This window comes from Bufo bufo, chromosome 4, assembly GCF_905171765.1.
Source record: "Bufo bufo chromosome 4, aBufBuf1.1, whole genome shotgun sequence".
Taxonomy (NCBI): Eukaryota; Metazoa; Chordata; class Amphibia; order Anura; family Bufonidae; genus Bufo; species Bufo bufo.
In genome coordinates, this window is record NC_053392.1 from 515299677 (window position 1) to 515314156 (window position 14480).

A 14480-nucleotide genomic window follows, 5' to 3' on the forward strand; every position below is an offset into this window, starting at 1 on the left:
GAACCCCGGAGAGTTGAGAAGACCCCCCGGATAGCGGAGAAGACCCGTCGGGATATCGGAAGAAGAAGAGCCCCCCCTGGTAAAAGAGCTAATAAAGAAGACAGGGGGCGGCCTCCGGAGCAGAAAAATAAAATATTTTAATACACTGTGTGGTTTATTTGTGTTTTTACCACTTTTCTTGCAGGTGAATGGGTAGGGGTACGATGTACCCCATACTCATTCACTTAGGGTGGGGGGCCGGTATCTGGGGGCCCCCTTATTAAAGGGGGCTCCCAGATTCCGATAAGCCTCCCGCCCGCATACCCCGACAACCAACGGCCAGGGTTGTCGGGAAGGGGCCCTGTCCTCATCAACATGGGGACAGGGTGCTCTGAGGTGGGGGGGCCGCAGTGCGCCCCCTGCCCCAGAGCACCCAACCCCCCATGTTGAGGGCATGCAGCCTGGTACGGCTCAGGAGGGGGGGGGGCGCTCGCTCGTCCCCACTCCCTTCCTGGCTGGCCGGGTAGCGTGCTTTGGATACGGGTCTGGTATGGATTGTAGGGGGACCCCCTACGCCGTTTTTTTCGGCGTAGGGGGGGCTCTCCTTACAACCCATAACAGACCTAAGGGCCCGGTATGCTCCTGAGGGCGGGACCCAGGCCGGATTTTTATTTAAAATCCGGCGGGGACTTCCCCCTCAGGATTCATAACAAACGCCGCACACGTGTAGAATTGGCGGGAATCCAAGTCGGATCTCCCGTCGCTTCTATGACGGCTCTGTCTCCATCGCGGCAAGCCAGCTCGGCGCTGGCTCCCGCGATGGGGCTCGTATGTGCTCAATCTCGCCGAGAAAGAGAGCGAGATTGACACAAAATCGGGTTCACCTACTGTATATAAGGTATCTTCATGGCTTTGTCCACATGGTCTCCAGACCAATCTCCAGCTATTATTGTGTCCAAGACAAAAGTAGGACTCATCACTGAAGACGATAGACCTCAATTCCAGCCTCCATTGCTGTCTTGCTGTACATCATGATATGCTTTGAAAGTGGTGGCATGAGGTCAATAGAACACCTGTAGTTGGATGTCTGGCTTGCAGCCCAATGTTGTGCAAATGCCTTCTGATGGTTTGTGTAGAAAGTGTTTTCCCCCTTAGGCTTAGGATGTGACATACAGTTTCACCTGCAGTACAGAATGGATCACATTCTTCTAATCGGATGATTCAGACATGCAGAGGTTCACCTCTGTGCATCTCTTTCTGCCATTCCAGTTCATCAATGTTCTCCTAACCACCAGGACATACAACATTGAACAGTGTTGTTGACATCTTAGGTTAAGCACATAGTGATCTGTCGGAGTGATAAAGCAAGGTCTCTCAGTTCATTCTGTCCCTCTCAATTTCTGACAAGTGGAGATAACTAGTGATGGCCTTGCGGTTCACCCGACGGTCGGTTCGTGGTGAACTTTGCGCATTCTCGATCCGCCGAACATGCGAACATATGACGATGTCCGCGCGCGCCATATTCTTTTGCATTGCGCCGAACTTTTACCCATGACACATCCATCAGGTGGGACAGGACAGCCAATTGAGAAGTTTCAGCACATGGACACACCCCCACCCTATGACAGAACTCGATCTGGCAGCCATTTTACATTATGTGTTTTGCCAGTGTAGGGAGAGGTTGCATTTTGGAACAGGGACAGGCTGTTAGGAACTTAGGGACACCAAACGCTAGCTAATAGTGCCACAAAAGTCCTTTTAAGGACTGGTAACGTTGTGCTATTGATAGGTGTGATACACAGAGGGGTGTGATATACTTATAATATACTTTCTAACTTAGAAAGTATATTATAGTGCATTTGTATGCTTCCAGAAAATACTGATTTAGGGCTGCGATCTATCAGCTTTCACAAAATGGTGATTGATGTTTTCCATATACCTGCGTCCACAAAATTACTGCTTGAGGGTGATATACCAGCTTCAACTAACAACTGATTAAGGCCTGCCATATATCAGCTTCCACTAAATAGTAATAGAGGTTTTCCATATACCTGCATCCACAAAATTACTGCTTGAGGGTGATATACCAGCTTCAACTAACAACTAATTGAGGCCTGCCATATATCAGCTTCCACAAAATAGTGATAGAGGTTTTCCATATACCTGCGTCCACAAAATTAGTTCTTGAGGGTGATATACCTGCTTCAACTAACAACTGATTGAGGCCTGCCATATATCAGCTTCCACAAAATAGTGATAGAGGTTTTCCATTTACCTGCGTCCACAGAATTACTGCTTGAGGGTGATATACCTGCTTCAACTAACAACTAATTGAGGCCTTCCATATATCAGCTTCCACAAAATAGTGATAGAGGTTTTCCATATACCTGCGTCCACAAAATACAGATTGCGGGTTTTGATATACCATTTTCAACTAACAACTGATTGAGGCCTGCCATATATCAGCTTCCACTAAATAGTGATAGAGGTTTTCCAAATACCTGCGTCCACAAAATTACTGCTTGAGGGTGATATACCAGCTTCAACTAACAACTGATTAAGGCCTGCCATATCTCAGCTTCCACAAAATAGTGATAGAGGTTTTCCATATACCTGCGTCCACAAAATACAGATTGTGGGTTTTGATATACCTGCTTCAACTAACAACTGATTGAGGCCTGCCATATATCAACTTCCACAAAATAGTGATAGAGGTTTTTTCATTTTGTACCTACAATGTTGTTCACTCAAAAACAACGACACATGCCCAAAATAGTCAAAAAATATAATCCAATTTATTGCATAAAAAAATCCATATACAAAGCATATCACAATATAAAAATAAAAATGAAGCTTCCACAAAATAGTGATAGAGGTTTTCCTTAAACCTATGTCCACAAAATTACTGCTTGAGGGTGATATACCAGCTTCAACTAACAACTGATTGAGTCGTGCCATATATCAGCTTCCACAAATACTGCTCTTCTCTAGGGACTTTGGCACAGGGTCATTTTGAAAATGACAGGCAGAGGAAGAGGCAGGCCGTTCCGCAGGGGTGGTAGGGGTCGGGCAGGTGCACCAGGTCGGAGCCTAAGTGGGAAGTTGGAGAAGGTGCGTATGATTATGTCAAAGGACGCACCAGAGTTGGTTGAGTGGCTCACTCAGTCTTCCGCTTCTGCAGCCTCCTCATCCTCTGTATCTGCACCCTCCTCACTCTCCGCTGTGTGCACCCCCAAAGACACAACCACCACCACCACCACCATAGTCCCTCCACTTGAGTCAGAGGAATTATTTTCCCATCCATTGCCAGACATTACCGATGCGCAGCCATTCTTGGTTTCGGATGAGGAAAAGGAGATAGCAACGGCCGCCACCCAGTGGTCTGACGACAGTACCCAGATCAGCCCAAGGAGGGCTCTAATATCAGTGGTGGTGAAGGTGACGATGATGACCTGTCAATGGACGTCACGTGGGTGTCCACAAGAGAGGAAGAGGAGGGCAGTTCAGAGGGAGATATGGAGCAGCAGATAGGGAGGAGGAGGAGAAGCAGGCAGAACTCGCAGTGCACAGGAGGCAAAAAGCAGACTGTAAATGTATCTGGAGTGAGCCATCCAACATGCACGGTCACATCTGGCGCTCCCAGGACGCCGGCATATGGCTATGCAGTGTGAGATTTTTTTAACATGTCAGCTGCTGACAATAGTGTTGCCATCTGCAGCCTGTGCTGCCAACACATAAGTCGCGGTAAGCCCAACACTCACCTAGGGACGACCGCCTTAAGAAGGCACCTGGCCTCCCATCACCAAGCCCAGTGGGAGCAACACCGTCAGAACCCACAAAACCACACTCCTGGCGCTCCACGTCCTGCCTCTTCTCCTTCTCCTCTCTCCTCCCATTTGTCCTTCACTCCACCTTCCACTGTGCCGTCGTCACGTTCATCTGGCACAAGGCAGGCTTCTGTGGTCCAAATGTTCGAGCGTAAAGAAATGATGATGCCGGATAATCCTCTTGTCCAACGGCTGACCACTGGCTTGTCGGAACTGCTAGCCTGCCAACTACTGCCATTTAAATAGGTGGACTCGGAGGCCTTTAGAAAATTTGTATCCATTGACACACCGCAATGGAAGGTCCCCGGAGGGAAATATTTCTCCCAAAAGGGCATCCCTGAACTATATGGCCACGTTCAGCAGCAAGTTAATATATCTCTGGCACAGTGTCGGTGCCAAGATACATCTGACCACAGACACATGGTCTAGCAAACACAGGCAGGGAAGGTACATAACTTTTACGGTCCACTGTGTGAACCTTCTGACGGCCATCAAGCATGTAACCCGTGGCACCCATGTGGATTTGGTGTTACCGCAACGGATTGCATGCAGGCCGGCCTCTTCTTCTCCTCCTCCTACTTCATCCTCCGTCTCCTCCTCGGCTGACTCCTCCTTTTCCACTGCTACCGCCTCTTCCGCTGCACCCCCCAAGCTCCCCAGAACCTGTTCGACGTGCCAGGTGAGACGTTGCCATGCTGTGCTGCGGCTGTTGTGCCTGGAAGCCAAGAGCCACACCGGTCCTGCACTGCTTTCAGCTCTGTGGTCACAGGCCGATCAGTGGCTAACCCTGCTCAATTTGACAGTTGGTAAAGTGGTGTGCGACAACAGTGCCAATATGCTGAGCACGCTGAAACAGGGCAAAATGACACACGTCCTGAACTTAGTCGTGCAGCGATTCGTTGCCAAATACCCCAGGGTCCAGGACGTCTTACGGCAGGCCAGAAAAATCTTTGGCCTTGCTGATTTTTAGCGGCGACACCACCTGCCCGTCAGACATCTGAGTTGTGACTGCCCGACGCGCTGAAACTCCACCTTGTATATGCTTGATAGGCTGCTCCAGTAGAAATGTGCCATTAACAACTACCTGTACGAACTCTGCAGCAGGACAGGTTCTAGGGAGCTTGGTTTCTTTTCACCGCGCCAGTGGCTGCTCATGCGTGACGCATGCAGACTTCTGCGGGCATTTTATGAGATCACCAAACTGGTCAGTCGCAGCCAGGGCACCATCAGTGACATCGTTCCTTACGCCTTTTTTCTGGAGCGTGCATTGCTGGAAGATGAGGAAGTCACAATGCTGAATGAAGTCCCAGGGGGAGCTACTCCATCTGAGACAAGTCAACAGGAGTCTGAAGAGGAGTCAGAGGAGGATGGCGGCTGGGAATAGGAGGAGGAGCAAGAAGAGCAGGCTTTAAACTTTTTAGGGATCCCTGGTGTTGTCTGTGGCTGGGGGGAGGAGACCGAGGACGACATTCTCCTGGGCGATGAGCAGGAGTCAGGGCTCTCCACCGCTTTCAATTTAGTGCAAATGCAGGCCTTCATGCTCCAGTGTTTGAAGAGGGACCCCCGTATAAAAAGCATAAAGGTCAACGACCTGTACTGGGTGGCAATGTACTTATACCCCCGGTAAAAACACAAAATGGCAGACTTGTTACCAGCATCACAGAGGGTTGTCAGAATGCAGCATTTCCAGGCCTTGCTGTGAGAGATACTGCATTCTGCTGTTGCGGGCACTGGCAGAGGAATTTCCACCCACAGCAAAACAGGTGCGTTACCAATCCTACTGCACCTGCATAAAGAGGGCAGTTTGAAGATGTGTTGGTCACTTCGGATATGAGATCATTCTTGCAGCCAACCCGTCGACAGCCGCCCTCTGGATCCAGCCTCAGGGAAAGCCTAGACCGAGAGGTGTCCGACTACATCAGGTTAACGGCCAATGTGGATGCTCTGGGAAGCGAGGAACCCCTTGACTACTGGGTGTGCAGGCTTGACCTGAGGCCAGAGCTGGAACAATTTGCCATGGAACTCTTGGCTTGCCCCTCGTCAAGTGTCAGCGCAGAAGGGGGGATCGTGACCGATAAGCTAGCTGGACTACCTCACATTTTTAAAAATGAATGATGGATCTTGGAGGAATTTCCTCATGCCAGCCCACACATATCCGCCACCATCCAGAACAAAGAATGGTCCTTGACTTATGTATATACAGCGGCATAAAAGGCCTTTTATGTCAGATGAATGCCTAATTTTTGGGGCCTGTACTGGCCGACAATTACATTCTTATCCTGTGACTGCCTAATGTACCTCCAGCCACAGAATCCAAAGTTCTTTGCTATCAGATGAATGCCTATTGCTTAATTTTTGGGGGCTTTACTGGCCGACAGTTACATTTTTATCCTGTGACCTCCTAATGTACCTCCAGCCACAGAATCCAAAGTTCTGTGCTGTCAGGTGAATGCATAATGCCTAATTTTAGGGCCTGTAATGGCCGACAGTTACATTTTTATCCTGTGACCGCCTAATGTACCTCCAGCCACAGAATCCAAAGTTCTTTGCTGTCAGGTAACATAGTATATCTGGCCGAAAAAAGACATTTGTCCATCCTGCAAGTTGATCCAGAGGAAGGCAAAAAAAAAAAGTGAGGTAGAAGCCGATTTTCCCGAGCGGCAAAAAATTCCTTTCAGGCAATCAGATAACTCCCTGGATCAACGACCCCTCTCTAGTAGCTATAGCCTGTAATATTATTACACTCCAGAAATACATCCAGGCCCCTCTTGAATTCCTTTATTGTACTCACCATCACCACCTCCTCAGGCAGAGAGTTCCATAGTCTCACTGCTCTTAAGGTAAAGAATCCTCTTATATGTTTGTGTACAAACCTTCTTTCCTCCAGACGCAGAGGATGTCCCCTTGTCACAGTCACAGTCATGGGGATAAATAGATGATGGGAGAGATCTCTGTACTGACCCCTGATATATTTATACATAGTAATTAAATCTCTCCTCAGTCGTCTTTTTTCTAAAGTGAATAACTCTAATTTTGATCATCTTTCAGGGTACTGTAGTTCTCTCATTCCCGTAATTACTTTAGTTGCCCTCCTCTGAACCCTCTCCAGTTCTGCTATGTCTGCCTTGTTCACAGGAGCCCAGAACTGTACACAGTACTCCATGTGTGGTCTGACCAGTGATTTGTAAAGTGGTAGGACTATGTTCTCATCACGGGCAGCTATGCCCCTTTTGATGCAACCCATTATCTTATTGGCCTTGGCAGCAGCTGCCTGACACTGGTTTTTACAGCTTAGTTTGCTGTTCACTAAAATTCCTAGGTCCTTTTCCATGTCAGTGTTACCGAGTGTTTTACCATTTAGTATGTACGGGTGACCTGTATTATATCTACCCATGTGCATAACCTTACATTTGTCAGTGTTAAACCTCATCTGCCACTTCTCTCCTTAAGCCTCCAATCTATCCAGATCCATTTGTAGCAGTATATTGTCCTCTCCCGTGTCAATTATTTTACACAATTTAGTGTTATCTGCAAAAATGTATATTTTACCGTGCAAGCCTTCTACAAGATCATTAATAAATATATTGAAGAGAATAGGGCCCAATACTGACCCCTGAGGTACCCCAATAGTGACAGTGACCCAATCTGAGTGTGTACCATTAATAACCACCCTCTGTTTTCTATCACTCAGCCAGTTACTTACCCACTTACAGATGTTTTCTCCCAGTCCGAGCATTCTCATTTTATATACTAACCTTTTATGCGGTACAGTGTCAAATGCTTTGGAGAAGTCCAGATATACTATATCCATTGATTCGCCGCTGTCAAGTCTAGAACTTACCGCCTCATAGAAACTGATTAAATTAGTTTGACATGACTGATCCCTCATGAAGCCATGCTGATATGGCGTTATTTGCTTATTTTCATTGAGGTGCTCCAAGATAGTATCTCTTAGAAAACCTTCAAACAGTTTACCCACGACGGATGTTAAACTTACCGGCCTATAGTTTTCAGGCTCTGTTTTTGGACCCTTTTTGAATATTGGCACCACATTTGCTATGCGCCAATCCTGTGGAACACTCCCTGTCAGTATAGAGTCCTTAAATATCAGAAATTAGGGTCTGGCTATGACATTACTTAATTTTCTTAGGATACGGGGGTGTATGCCATCCGGTTCTGGCGATTTGTCTATTTTAATCTTTTAAGACGCCGCTGTACTACTTCCTGGGTCAGACAGGGCACTTTTAATCGGGAATTTACTTTTACATTCTGCATTTCATCTGACTGTTTATTTTCTTCAGTGAATACATTAGAGAAAAAAATATTTAACAGCTTTGCTTTCTCCTCATCACTCTCGGCAACTCCCCCCTCATCACTCTGTAAAGGTGCCGACACCTTCAGATTTATACTTTTTACCATTTATATAATTGAAGAACATTTTAGGGGTAGTTTTGCTCTCTTTGGCAATTAATCTCTCAGTCTCTAGTTTGGCCGCTTTTATTTGTTTTTTACATATTCAATTTTTTTCCTTATAGTTTTTCAGTGCTTCATCACAACCCTCCTGTTTTAGTGACTTAAATGCTTTCTTTTTGTCATTGCCTAATTTTTGGGGCCTGTAATGGCCGACAGTTACATATTTATCCTGTGACCGCCTAATGTACCTCCAGCCAGAGAATCCAAAGTTCTTTGCTGTCAGGTGAATGACTATTGCCTAATTTTTGAGGCCTGTACTGGCCGACAGTTACATTTTTTATCTCTAGCCACATAATTACACCCCTGTCTCACTCCTCTGCCTCTCATTATGGTGGCGTATGAACCGCATTCACCATAAGGACCTTCTAATATCACAGGGTCATGTGACTGTGCCCCCTTATACCCTGCATTGTGCCCTCTTAACACACCCTGTGCACTGCCCCTAGTCATTCCCTGCACTGTGCCCTCTGTGGGGATTCGCTCTGGTAGGCAGGGTAAGCGGATGCAGTACAGAGGCAAAAACAAGGATGTAAATCAAAGTTCAGTGTTTTGTTCACACAATAGGAAAAGCAAGGAAAAAATAACGGTGTTCAGTTTTAGTGCTTGTTTACACCACACAAAGTCCACAGTGCACAAAACCTTCACCTGGTCAGTAGATTTCCACCCACAGTCCACAGCAGGCTTTAGAGGCCTGTTTCCCCCAGCATACGGCTCTCACAGCTCCACAGTTTCACAGCTTCACAGCTTCACAGCTTCACAGCTTCACAGCTACTCTGTCATGGAGGATTATCCACACCAGCTGAACGTGCTGGCTGGGTTTTTATATCCCAGACAAAACCCGGCCTGGAACCGTGGGGAACAGCCACCCACCCTGCCCTTTGGCTGCTCCCAATAAGAACCGGCCCAGATTAGCTTTACAGCCATACTAACAGCTGAAGTGTCAGACTGCACTACAGAACTGACACTTCAGGAAAAAATCCGGTTCTTACCTCACCGAGGCCAGGAACCTCAGTGACACGTATCTTCCGTCAATTACAGCTCCTTGTTCCTTCTTACACCTCTTATACCCTTTAATCCGGTCACGGTACAGAGGTGTTATCCTGTCACTGTATGGCGGTGGTATCCAATAACTGGATGGCCATAACTGTATCCCTTTCCCTGCCCACGCCATCCTTTTTTAGACCTGGCATGAGCGGGAAAAATACGCCTAACATAGACATATTTCTATATAATAAATGACCACCTAATTATATTATTATTCGTGGGTAGGGCTAATATCTTTATATTATATAGATTCTAGTGTATTATACTGTGCCCTGTATTTACCAGTAGAAAATAGTCCTTGGGAAACACAGTCCTCATCCCTGACCAACAGGACCAGGTAGCGCTCTGTCAGTACATGGCGGCCTCCCCTCTCCGCCACGCTGCTCTGCTGTGTACTGGTGCTTATTCTGACACTAGGGCTGGGTTTGCAGTTTCACTCCTCATAGCAGAGGCGGATTGGGAATTAAAAGCGGTCCTGGAGAAAAAAACTATAAGGTGCCCCAAGGTGGCCCGGATTGAGAGGAAGTGGGGCTAATATGAGTAGGCGGGGCCTTAAATTCCATAGCGGGAGCGGTATATCATGCCACAATTTTTTATTTGGTTCACTGTAGCACAATATACTGCTCCAGAAGAACCAAAAACCTCTCTAAAAGCTGCCCCTCTGTGGTGACCACTTGTTATGGGGTATAAATAGATCATAGGAGAGATTTCTGTATTGACCTTTGATATATTAGGTTCCTTTCCGTGCTCCATCCACAAGAAGAATATAACAAGAGCAGGGAGTAAGAGATCACGAATACTGAGAAAGAGTATAAAACATTCAAGAAATGCATAACCTGGCTTCATTCTAGCCTTGATAGCCATCTGTGATATACGTGGGTACAATCTTCCAGAGAAATAAAAAAAATATCAATCTACCTGCATTCCTGGTTGCACAAGGGTTATACAGAGCAGACTGCCAAAGTCCATTAATCCAGAAGACGACTCCAACTATGAAGTGGTGTTAACCTCATACAGGTCAAGTTTTCATTTAATATCACTTGTTTCATAGCCCTGGAATGAGTAAAGCTTACCAAGTGCTGCAGAAAAATGGTATGGATTACTGTTAGAGTCCCCCGGAAAGCTTTAACTGGTATGGGTCTGCATTATTTTGCTAGGTTTGTCGTTGTGCTTTAAGAAATTCTGAGCAGTAATGGAAGGAGACTAAGGGCTGTTTCACAAGAGCGAGTCCATTGCGGGAATCACGCTCCGTGTGTGAGTGCGATCCTCCGCTCTGGACTTGCAGGAGCGCACGGCATTATCATGATTTATAATGCTATGTGTCTCTGCATGGCCTTTTTCCACAGAATCATAGTGACATAAAGCTGTCAGTATGATTATGTAAAAATAAGGTCAAGCAGAGACACATAGCATTATAAATCATGATAATGCCGTGCGCTCCTGCAAGTTCAGAGCAGAGGATCACACTCACACACGGAGTGTGATTCCCGCAATGGACTCGCTCGTGTGAAACAGCCCTAAGTACTGTCTAGAACTGGGTTTCTCAAACTTTTTCAACTTGGAACTCACCAGCAGCGATGAGCGGCAGAGGCAATATTCGAATTCGCGATATTTCGCAAATATTTGGGCAAAAATTCGTCATATATTCGTGAATTTGAGAATTCATGATCTCCAGTCATTATTTTCTCGTTTGCGAAAATCAGCAATCGGAAAATTTGCAATACAAAAATTTGCAATCAACACTACTCCTAAAGTCAAAGATATTGCAGCCTTCTCATTGGCCCACAAGCAAGAAGCAGTGAGGGATCATGGGACTGATGAAAAAAAATCTAGAATATTCACGATTTCTAGATATTCGCGAATTCTCGAAGTGCCAATATTCGCGCTAAAAATTTGCGATTGGAATATTCACGATCAACACTACTCACCAGCCAATCCATGGTGATGCCATGATCTCACTTTGAACCATGTAGCACCAAATACTACTGTGTAATGTCCATATTACCCAGAGTAGAGCAAATCAAATATCAACATGCGACATACATAATACAGCACAAAATAACACACTGTTAAATGATATCAAGAGATTTTTCTTCCTCAAGCACTTTTATTTGCAGTACTATATCAGTAATCTGGAGCAAAGGAAACGTGTTTTGTGGAATGACAAACCTGCAACTCTGTCCGGCAGTCTGATGGATGAGTCTGGCTTTGGCGAATGCCAGGGGAATGTAATCTGCATTTTTCAGTGGTTGGTCTAGGTCCCCTTAGATCCAGTGAAGAGAAATCTTAATGCTTCAGCATACGAAGACATTATGGACAATTGTATGCTTAAAATGAAATAATTCTCATGGATATACTCTAAAATCTTGTAGAAAATGCAGAAGAGTGGCAGCTCTTTTTAGCAGCAAAGGAGGGACCAATCCATATTAATATCTATAGATTTAGAACGGGAGGTCATAGAAGCTTCTGATGGTGTAATTGTTAGATACTTTTGTCCATATATATTGTTTGTGTGTGTGTGTGTGTATATATATATATATACACTGCTCAAAAAAATAAAGGGAACACAAAAATAATACATCCTAGATCTGAATTTATTAAATATTCTTCTGAAATACTTTGTTCTTTACATAGTTGAATGTGCTGACAACAAAATCACACAAAAATAAAAAAATGGAAATCAAATTTTTCAACCCATAGAGGTCTGGATTTGGAGTCACACTCAAAATTAAAGTGGAAAACACACTACAGGCTGATCCAACTTTGATGTAATGTCCTTAAAACAAGTCAAAATGAGGCTCAGTAGTGTGTGTGGCCTCCACGTGCCTGTATGACCTCCCTACAACGCCTGTGCATGCTCCTGATGAGGTGGCGGACGGTCTCCTGAGGGATCTCCTCCCAGACCTGGACTAAAGCATCTGCCAACTCCTGGACAGTCTGTGGTGCAACGTGACGTTGGTGGATAGAGCGAGACATGATGTCCCAGATGTGCTCAATTGGATTCAGGTCTGGGGAACGTGCGGGCCAGTCCATAGCATCAATGCCTTCATCTTGCAGGAACTGCTGACACACTCCAGCCACATGAGGTCTAGCATTGTCTTGCATTAGGAGGAACCCAGGGCCAACCGCAACAGCATATGGTCTCACAAGGGGTCTGAGGATCTCATCTCGGTACCTAATGGCAGTCAGGCTACCTCTGGCGAGCACATGGAGGGCTGTGCGGCCCTCCAAAGAAATGCCACCCCACACCATTACTGACCCAATGCCAAACCGGTCATGCTGGAGGATGTTGCAGGCAGCAGAACGTTCTCCACGACGTCTCAAGACTCTGTCACGTCTGTCACAGTTGCACAATTGCGGTTTCAAGTGTTGGAACAAATAAAGAGACCTAGAAGAGGAGGTGATATCAAAAGACTTCTCCTCAGAAGAGAGGCCTTTTGGATACACACCTTAGATACGCTGCATCCAAGGGGTCTAAACAGAGACTATGAGGTCATACATTTATAAGACTGTTGTGAACAGATTAATACGTTTATTATAGATGATTGATATACATTTTTATGCAATTTCTCTAGACCTCAGCCTTATGATGGAAATATGAACATTCAGATTCTTCAATAAGGTAGAATATAAATTTCAGTCATATGTTACTTTGTCTCACCTTGTTTAATCAGTTTGATTGATCATTAATTGAATACCACACATTAGAATGGGTGGAAACGTCCCTAGATGGGCAGTAGTACTATATGTTATATATAGCTTGATTTTTCTGTTTTGGATGTATCTGTTGAGAAAGGCTTGTATGCCGAAACCGGTCCTGGTTGTAGGACATTCTATTTTGAGAAAATAAAAAGAGGCTTATTCACAAAGACACAGCAGCTGGGATTCCTTTATCTTTGATACATTGGAGGTTGCTCCTCTCCCGTGCAGCGTGCAATACTAAGGTGAAGTGCTGACCTGTTTCCTTCTTTCAGTCCTTCTATATGGGGCAGACATGGTGCTGCACCACTGCCATAGCTTCTGCTCCTGTTGTCCAGAGGGCCTGGACCTGCTTGCCCTCCTATGCCTGCAGCTCGTTCAACCACCACAATCTTCTGGTTCGCTCCCCACTGTAGGCCGCAGCCTCTGCTTGCCAGGCCTCTCCCACTGGTCTGTAGGGCACAGGTGCACTTCTGGTCCCTTCAATGGCCAGCAGGCATGCACCCAATTCATCATCAGCCAGTGGCTGGCTAACCTGGGGTACTTAAGACACTTTCTCCTATGAAAGATTATCTGAGCAATAGATACTCTAGTTTACTAGTGTCTTGTGAAGTTGTGCTATTCTGTTTGTCTGCTCATTTACCGACTTCTACTTGCTCACTAATTCTGAACTCTGCTGCTTGACCAAACCAGTGCCTGCTTAATATTTTACTTCTTTGGTGCCTTCGACTAGTTTCTTGGATTTGCACAAACTCTGCCTGCGCTGATCTCTGCCTGTAACTGATTACAGGTATAGCCTGACACCTCAGTGTTTAGCAATGGGGACCCTGACCAACGTGGGTCAGCTGTCAACTTCACTGGGATGACTCCAAGAGGTAGTGGCCTGGTGGCTTCATTGCGGCGAAGTTAAGGGGACTGCAAGCATAACGCCATTCGTATTAGCCCTAAGTGAAACAGGTTCCACACCCACTACCTGTCACAAGTGAGCTACTTGGTCTAGGTTCTGGAGATACCATCTTTATAGAGATTATACAGAGAATCTGTCAGGTACAGAGCGAGAGAGGAGTTTGGCCCTGCCAACGTTTATTACTGCACCATGTTTGAGTGGGCAGCCAAGTCATGGTCAAGGGCCAACCTCTTAAAAACTCAATTTGGAGCAAATCATTGCCACTAGGTTGGTATTTCTTATGGAGTGATTCACAAATTAGACCTTTTTGATGATATATCCCATGCAAGCAATATAAGCAGCAAAGATTACCATACACTCATGCACTTAAAAGTAGAGATGTCCTGTATTGCTGGAGGGTGGACTCCTCTGATGTCCCCAAAGTTTCTCAGTCTGACAATAGATGAGCATATGCTTTTCTTACAACAAAAATAATACAGGATACTGAATAATATTGCCAAAGTGTATTTTCTTCAAATGACAAAATAAAAACTATATGCTATTTTGGTTAA